Here is a 9044-nt window from a genome sequence, read left to right on the forward strand (position 1 = left end):
TTTCCTAATTAAGTAATGGGAAACAAATGTAATAATTTGTAGAATAATAGATCAGGTGAAATTCCATTTCCAATGTGAAGTGATGAAACCAACCTTAGCCAATTAAGTACATTGATTAGATAAATTCAAACAATATATCAAGGTAATTAAGGTGGTGGATAAGAATTACAAGAAACATCACATGTCGACATCTGATGCTTCTAATTATGTTCTATTGTGGACAGTCGCGATTAAATGGGCTACACTTTTCTTCCACGGGAATTTTGTGTTCTGTGGGGAGACAGCTCCTCAATCCTACCTCCGGCCGATCACATAGCTTATTCTTGAGATTGCTTGCAAGGCTCTCAAATGTCAACTTAATGTCCTCTTCTCCTGTGATGCAGTCTTTGGTGCCACCACGGCACGACTTTGACGTTGCAGCAGCGACAACGGTCTTGCTGCTACTCTCAGCCATGCAGTTGCTTGCACTCAGGATCACCATTGCCATTGCCACCGCTACCACTACCACCATTGTGTTTAGAGAATGGGCCATGGAGAAATGGGATCCCGAGCGGAAGATGATCGAGTTAGAGGAGGAGTGAAAGAAAGCAATGGCTAAAGAATATGTCAATGTGAGCTCATTTTATAGGAAACAAAAATAGGTTAAATCTCCTTTAAACCACAAAATACTCATGTGGCAAATTACAGCTCCCCCGAAAACTTTGGGACGACCAGCTTGTTATCCATAGAAATAGGGTAGGATTCTAAATCTAGGGCCCTTTAATGTACACAAATTAAGCCAAATCGCATACATCTATCAAAAGCGATTTTTGCCTCAAAAGCATGCTTCCATGGTTTAAGAGAGATGTAATTGATCAAATTGAAAATTCGAGAGTGTCTCGTGTAATGACGTTATTTTTATATCTCATCTAAAAGTCACTCTAAATTCTAAAAAATTAGAGTCCACGAATAACTATGTATTCTTTTATCTTTTAGAAAAATAAAATATATTTTTGTTACTTATGAGGGAGTCAATTTCAACTTTCAACACATTTCATCAAATTAAACACTAAATTTAGGTAAATATTAAATATTACTGACTAGAGCTTAACTCAACGGGTTAAGGCACAATATGTATTGACCAATCATGAGATTCATAGTTTGAATCCCCACTTTCACATATTTTAGTATGTAATTCTCATATATATTATTTTTAAAAAGTTATCATTTTGTCACTTAATTTTATTTTGGGGCAACTTGAGATATGTCAAAAAAGTTAGGAAAATAAGCAAAATAGCAACAAGGTTTGAGTTTTTCAAATATAGCATTTTTTTTTTGCAAAAAACGGAGGCCCACGTTCTACATTACAAGTATACCCTACAGGCCCAAATCAACAATAAATTACTTCTGATTGACTTCTTATATACTAATGATTGACAGATATACTCTTGATATATATGTGATATATGTTTGATATACATATGGTATAAAATTGATTTACTTCTGATATAACTATGATATCTACTAATATAGGTGACATAAAATTGATTGACTTCTGATATACTACTGATTTACTTATGATATAACTATGATTGATAGATATACTCTTGATATATATGTGATATATGTTTCATATACATCTGATATGAAATTGATTTACTTCTGATATAACCATGATATATACTACTATAGGTGATATAGAACTGATTGACTTCTGGATATACTATTGATTTATTTATGATATAACTATGATTGACAAATATACTCCTGATATATATGTGATATATGTTTGATATACATACGATATGAAATTGATTTACTTATGATATAGCTATGATATCTACTACTATAGGTGATATAGAACTAATTGACTTCTGATATAACTATGATTGACAGATATACTCTTGATATATATGTGATATATATTTGATATACATATAATATGAAATTGATTTACTTCTGATATAACTATGATATCTACCAATTATTTTGAACATATTACCTATAATATATGTTTTTTGATGTACTACTAATATATGAAATAATTTTTTTTTCAGATAAAAGCAATGGTACAAACACGAAAAATGAAATAAAAAAACATCGTCGAAATTGTTGATGTCGTTCGTCCCAAAAGACAACATAAACCAACACCAAAAGTGTTGTCTATAAAAAAGAATGGAAAGCTTCAAAGATATTATCTTCGAAGACACGACAATCACTAAGAATGAAGATTGATGTCCCAAGCTTTTACCTAAACATTATACAAGAATGGAACTTACGCTTTTCTCGACTGTTGGAACTTATGCTTCTTCTTTTATAGAATTTTAAGAATGACATTGTTAGTCTACTTTTGGTTTATGCTACTGGTTCGTTTTGATGTTTAAACCTTTAAGTTTTTGGTTGAAGGACTTTGCTGCTGATTTGATGTTGATGTTGATACCCAAGAATGATGTTCAAACCTTTTAAGAATGACATTGTTGCTGATTTTGTTTTGATCTTTAAAATTTTAAATAAAACTTAATTGTACTATTGATATATGTACGATGTATACTTGATATATCACTGATATATTATTGATATACAGAAAAACACTAAGTTTCTATTTACCTCTAATTTCTAATTGATTTCTCATTCACAGTAATTTCGAAAATCACCATTGACATTGACATTCATATTTCTTTCAAGTTTTCTTTCTCATTTTCAGTAAGTATCAAATTTTTTTCTCATTTTTCATGGATGCCAATACATACTCATTTCTAATGGATCAAAAAAATACAAGACAAAGGGTTTAAAGCAGGTAAAATAGTGATTCACTATTATGCAATTGATATAGTACTGATTGACTTCTGATATACTATTGATTTACTTCTGATATACTAATGTTGTGAGATATACTCCTGATATATATGTGATATATGTTTGATATATAATAACGAAGCGATAACTGAAAAGGGTAATTTGAGAATACTGAAAATTTTAAAATCAGGATTTAAAAAAAATGTTATATCTGAAAATATCAAAAAGACATGCTATTTTGTTAAATATAGAAAACTTATATGCTACCCATTACAAATTTCCTTTTATTTTTTACCTCATTTTTCCACTAAAATTACTTCAACACAACATTACACTCAATATATTTATTAAAATGTAACCATGAATTTTTAAAAGGGTTTCAATTATGTATATAATTTGTTTTAAAATTTTGCAAAGAAATACTAAAATGGTCACTTTGTAAAAATATAGGGATAAAAACAAACATTTGAAAGTATTGAGACTAGAATAACTGAAGTTGAAAGTACATGGACAAAAATGAACATATTGAAAGTACAGACATAAGACCAGAATGAACCAAATTATGCTCAAAGTACGGGAATCAACATAGTATTTTAACCTTGGGCTGTGAGATGGAAGGCATAAGAGCCCAACAAGCAATTAGTTATGGTGCTAATTTAGGATAAATTTTTTTGACAAAATATGATAAAATTATTTGCTTGTAAAAAATGTTGTTGATTTAATTAATTAGACTCACGATGTGAAAAAGTTTATCTAAAAGTCAATCATATCCATCTTGTTGTATTTTAGTATAGCTCAACAGTAATTGATATATATCATATATCTTATTTTTAAAAAGTGATCATTTTTGTCCCTTAATTTTATTTTTAACCTCATTTTTCTACTACAATTATTTCAACACAACATTATACTAAATATATTTATTAAAATGTAACCATGAATTTATATTAAAAAGGGTTTCAATTATGTATACAATTTGTTTTAAATTTTTTCAAATAAGGTCTAAAATGACACTTTGTAAAAGTATCGGGACCAAAACAAACATTTGAAAGCAATGAAACTACAATAACTAAAGTTGATAGTACATGAACAAAAATGAACATGTTAAAAGTACAGACATGAGACCAGAATGAACTAAATTAAGCTCAAAGTACGGGAACCAAACACACAATTAATCATGGTGCTTAATTTAGGATAATTTTTTTTTTTTGATAAAATATGATAAAATTCCCAACAAGCAATTAATTATGGTGCTTAATTTAGGATAATCTTTTTTAACAAAATATGATAAAATTAATTGTTTTAAAAAATATTGTTCATTTAATTAATTAGACTCACTATGTGAAAAGTTGTGAAAAGTTTATCAGTCAATTATATCCATCTTATTGGATTTGTAAGGAGTGCAAACAAAATCTTACATTAATTAGGGAAGAGGGTGTCAATGAAATAAAAAACAAAACTATGAGAGTCATGTTCAAAGTGCACAATATTATACCATTGTAGAAATACTCAAGTTACGATTGTAATTAGCCCATCCAACGTAACATGAAGGACAACATGGTCAATACTCCATTGCTAATTTTTTTACTCCATCCAATACTTACCTCAACCCCACTTAACTTCAATACATGTCCATATTAGCATTCACGCACATTTAAAACCAACTATCCATATGCTTACAATTTATAATGTAATTAATTAAGGACAATAACCAAAACATTTATTTTTAACGTAATTGCAAACAGATATATGTAAGATTTGTAGAATCGAAACTCCAATCGTTGGAGAAATCTTACCCAAAGTACAATTACAATGAAATGGAATGAAATACTCTAAGATGCTTTATTGCTACAACAAGTCCAAGTAAGATTTGAACCTACAATCAAGTCATTAGATAAGTTGAAACAATTTAACAGTACGTTGGGGAGCACAATCAGCGGACGACATATATACTCGCTTTATTTATTTTTAACATAACTTGTGGAAGTGAGAATTATTTTCGAACTCAACTAAATTAGATCGACACTTGTTGACTTGTTATCTTGTTCTAATGACAGAAGTTGCGCTTATAATCAGCACAAGTTTCTGGATTGGGAATTGGGTGTCCGTCGTCGAGGCATCTAGAACTTCCCGGCCGAGAACATATAGGTTTGTTCTGGTTTCCGGTTCTTGAACTATCAAATAACTTAATCGACTTTACCAAGTTTGGAAATGCCGACTCGTTGTCTTCTTCGGCGATGCATTCTTCGGTGTGGCCATCGCACCGCATCGAGGCAGCGATGACGAGCGTGTCGTTGTCGAAATTGGAAGGACTTAGAGGAGCAGCATTGCAGTTGCAGTTGTTGGCACACAGAGTCAGCGCCAAAATGAGGAGCGCCATTGCAACTCCTGTAGTACTGTTGGAAGAATGTCCCATGGAATTGGGGTTGAATTGAAGAATGTGTGGGTGTGATCTCATTTTATAGGAATGAGGATAAAAATATGAAGAATAAATATTTAAAATTGAAATGCTTCACATGGCCTTTGCCGACAGTTGATGTCATGATCTTGGGCAGATATTTAGATTCACCACCCCACTCAGTAATGGCCATGGCCATCCAATCCAATAATTTTGCATTAAATAGTGTAATGGAGGCCAGCTAGAGAATGGACAACGACCCTTTTCTGAGAAGTTGTTGTCTCAGAGGAGCAATTGGAGAAGATATTTATGTACCATTTGAATTAAAATGCTCTCGCTCTAGCCTTCCTCCAACAAATATATTCTTCACCATGTAGAGACAGAGAGAGCAATTGTCAATCTTCAAATCTTCTCTTTAAATGGTACACTAGTTGAATGAATTACTCAAGTGGACATGAACTCACGGGTGAACATTTATAATTCTGACTCGTGTAGGATCAAGGGACATATTTGTCTTTCTTTAAAAGATAAGTATGACATTTTTTGTATGTACTCATTTGTAACTTTTTACATGATAGGTCATAAAAATATAGGAAAGGCTCGAAGGGAACAGGACACGAATTAAATTGCTTGAGCCAAACTGCTTGAATCGAGCCAATTTGGCCTAGTTGGGGGAATCGCACCACAATGTAGGATGTGCTGTCATCACAACAAATCATGCATGAGTCAAGTGTTGAAAAACCTGCACGTTATTAAGTGTCCTAGAATCTCAGAGATTGAGCGAGATTGGCATAAGAAAGGTCAAACCCTGAGTGTATTCCCCTTACAAGTGGGTAGAGAGATCACATGCTTGAAGTACATTACACAACATTAATTTTAGCTACACTAAACTAAACCTACTGTCTGATTTAAGCATCTGAGTGTATTGGACTTAACACCACACCAATATGCAATGGTGATTATGTGTGTAGGTGTTCCTTTGAAGCTCTTATTCATAAGATCAATTAGTTTGTGACGTGGACAAAAACCTTGCATTAATATTATTAGGCGCCATGTGTGAGAGTGACATAAGCAATTCTCTACCCAATTTGCACATGTCACACGAACGTTAAACGTAAGTAAAAATGTTTGAACATTGTAGGTCCTCAAAAATGAAGACAGACTCTCATGGGTAGAATAAGGATAAATAATAATGTCTTTTTCACCGCGACCATGACCATATCACCTAAAACTGCTTTGACCTAAAGGAAGATATTGAAGTGTTGATTCAGCACGACTATTTGAAGGAGGTAATTAGAGAGAGTGAAAGTCACTGCACCAAGCCAACTCGAGGTAATGAAACTAGGGCGATAATGATTTCTCTTCTAGAGAGAAAAAAGACAATCTTCGACGGTCTAGTAGGAAAAGAATCTCGAAAAAAGAGGAAAGTGAAGCGTCAATTGGGGTTTTTTGTAAAAATAAAGACCTTTTCGAACTTAATTGAGAAAAACGGGTGGGGGTTGAAATATTTAGGTTTTTAGGGTGTTGCGTCTGTTGAAAAGACGAATTTGGTTAGTTTTATACGAATGCGTCTCTTCAAGAGACGCATTTAGTGCTCCGTCGGACGGTGTAACGGAATGACATAACGAGACTTTGACGGCGTAAGGAGACCTGACGGACCGACTAGATGCGTCTCTTAGAGAGACGCATCCAGTTTTTTATTATTATTATTATTATTTTGTTTTTACTTTCCTTCACATCCCATCCTAATTTTTATTAAACACCATAATTGCGATATTCGTACTAAGCAACTTCACTCGTATCTCATCTTTGAGGGATACATACGTCGCCGGTTTTCGTTGAATGAACATCACTACGTTTTTTTTTTCTTTTGAATTAATTGTTTTATATATTTATATTATTTTGTGAGTATTTTAGCTTAGAGTTTATTACTTTATATTAATAAATGTTCAAAATTTTGATGACTACTTTTTTAAAAAATATTTTATTCTTTTATATTAACATATGTCTTTCATCTTTTATTAACTTAATAATTAATAAATTTTTATAATAAAATCAAAACTCAAACTTCATAATTTATCTAAATTTTTTAATTTTCGATTAAATATACTTCATAAATAAAAACATCAAAATTCATAAAGAAAATCTGTAAAAAAAGTTTTGTAACAATATGACTTTATTTTTTTGTCTTTTTAAAACATACATGCTCAAAAGAAAAAATATATATATATTTTTTAGTTTTCAATATTTTGCTTAAATTTTATAAATGTTTTTAAAAATAAATAAACTCACAAACTCATAAAAAATACCCATGAATTTTTAAAATTCAATTACTAAAACAAAAATGTTCAAAAATATGCCTCAATTAAAATTCATATTAAAAAATATTTCCATATCTCAGTAATATTTTAAATATATATTATAAAGTAATTAAAGATACCTATATTGTAAACAAAATCTTGCTCCAAGTTTGCTATCTCTATTAAATTTGAACGGTTCCTACAACAAAAGAAAATTAATAATAAAACTAAAAAATAAACAATAAACAATAAAAATATTAACAATTACCTTAAAAGGATGATGGTGAAGATAAAATGGAAGGGAAGTAAGGAAGGAAACAAAAAATAGAAGGAAAAAAGGGAAGGAAACAAAAGTAGGATTAAAATGAGAGTGATGATGAAGATAGAATGGGAGGAAGAATGGGAGACCCGAGTTAGAAGAAGAATGGGAGAGTTAGAAAAAGAATGGAAAAATGAGGAGGGAGTAAAACAAATGTTTAATAAATTGAATTTGAAAAAAAAAAAACTGCAATTGTGCAGGGAGGTTCCTTGCAAGGAACCTCTGAATCGCCGCAGGGAATCCACTTGAATTTCCAAGACGGATGCGTCTCTTTAAGAGACGCATCCTGAATAACTCCGTCAGTTTAAACTGACGGAGTCTGTTCCCAAAAAAAGTGCGCTGAATGCGTCTCTTGAAGAGACGCATTCGTATAAAACTAGTCAAACACGTCTTTTTGAAAGACGCAAAACCCCAAATATCCAAAATTTTCAAAACTCACCCGTTTATTTTCAATTAAGTTTAAAAAACCCTTCAGTTTTTCAAAAAATCCCATCAATTGGCTAGGCTTGTCCCAAAAGTTTGGGAAGTGTGCTCCACCAACCTAAGCTAAGTCGAGCTCGTGGATCGAGCTTTCAGAAGAAGAGGCAGTAAACCTCCATCAACCTTACGACAATGTCTTAATGGTGACTCTAACTGTAGAAAACGTCAAGGTCCATGAGATTCTAGTTGATGGCGGTAGCTCACACGATGTACGTGTGCTCTACTCGGCAATCTTCAATGCATGAAATTATAGGAACGAGTAGGCTAAGAAGTAGTTTAGTACCTCTAGTCCGGTTTGGAGAATGAGTCATGCTAAGAAGTAATTCAGTGCTTCTGGTCAGGTTTGGAGGCAAATGAGTCATTCCTAAAGAAGCATCAAGCTCCTAATGAACCTTTTAGGGATGAACCCAACTAAGTGACCCTGATGGAGTGATGGAGTTTTGTTGTGGACTAAACCTCAGTTTACAACACCGAATCTTAGGAAGGACAAACTTCCACATTCTAAAGGTCATACCATCTACCTATTACTAGGTAATGTAGTATTAACACTTGGAGCAGTTGGAGTGTCAAGAAAGAATAGTGAGTTTTTCGCAAATATACTATTATACTGCCTTAAAGGAAACGAAACTAATGCATGTTATCGACTCAACACTTTTGATGGACGACGAACCAATCTATAATAGGGAGAGGTGGACCCAAGCTCCTAGCAATTTAGAGTCAACTACCTGGGGGAGCTAATAAGCTAGAGAAAGGGGGCGCATCTGCCAAGGAT

General features: G+C 32.4%; 1 long non-coding RNA gene across 1 annotated transcript; it reads right to left on the minus strand.

The window, feature by feature from the left end:
* Window positions 1-4593: 4593 nt before the first annotated feature.
* Window positions 4594-8727, minus strand: LOC148209881 (uncharacterized). The gene is made up of 2 exons (XR_015792675.1): window positions 8556-8727; window positions 4594-5872 (listed from the first exon to the last, which is right to left on the minus strand). It is a non-coding gene; the product is annotated as an uncharacterized LOC148209881 (long non-coding RNA).
* Window positions 8728-9044: the final 317 nt, after the last annotated feature.

This window comes from Momordica charantia, assembly GCF_013281855.1.
Source record: "Momordica charantia cultivar OHB3-1 chromosome 8 unlocalized genomic scaffold, Mcharantia_2.0 BLBB01000008.1, whole genome shotgun sequence".
NCBI classification, from domain to species: Eukaryota; Viridiplantae; Streptophyta; class Magnoliopsida; order Cucurbitales; family Cucurbitaceae; genus Momordica; species Momordica charantia.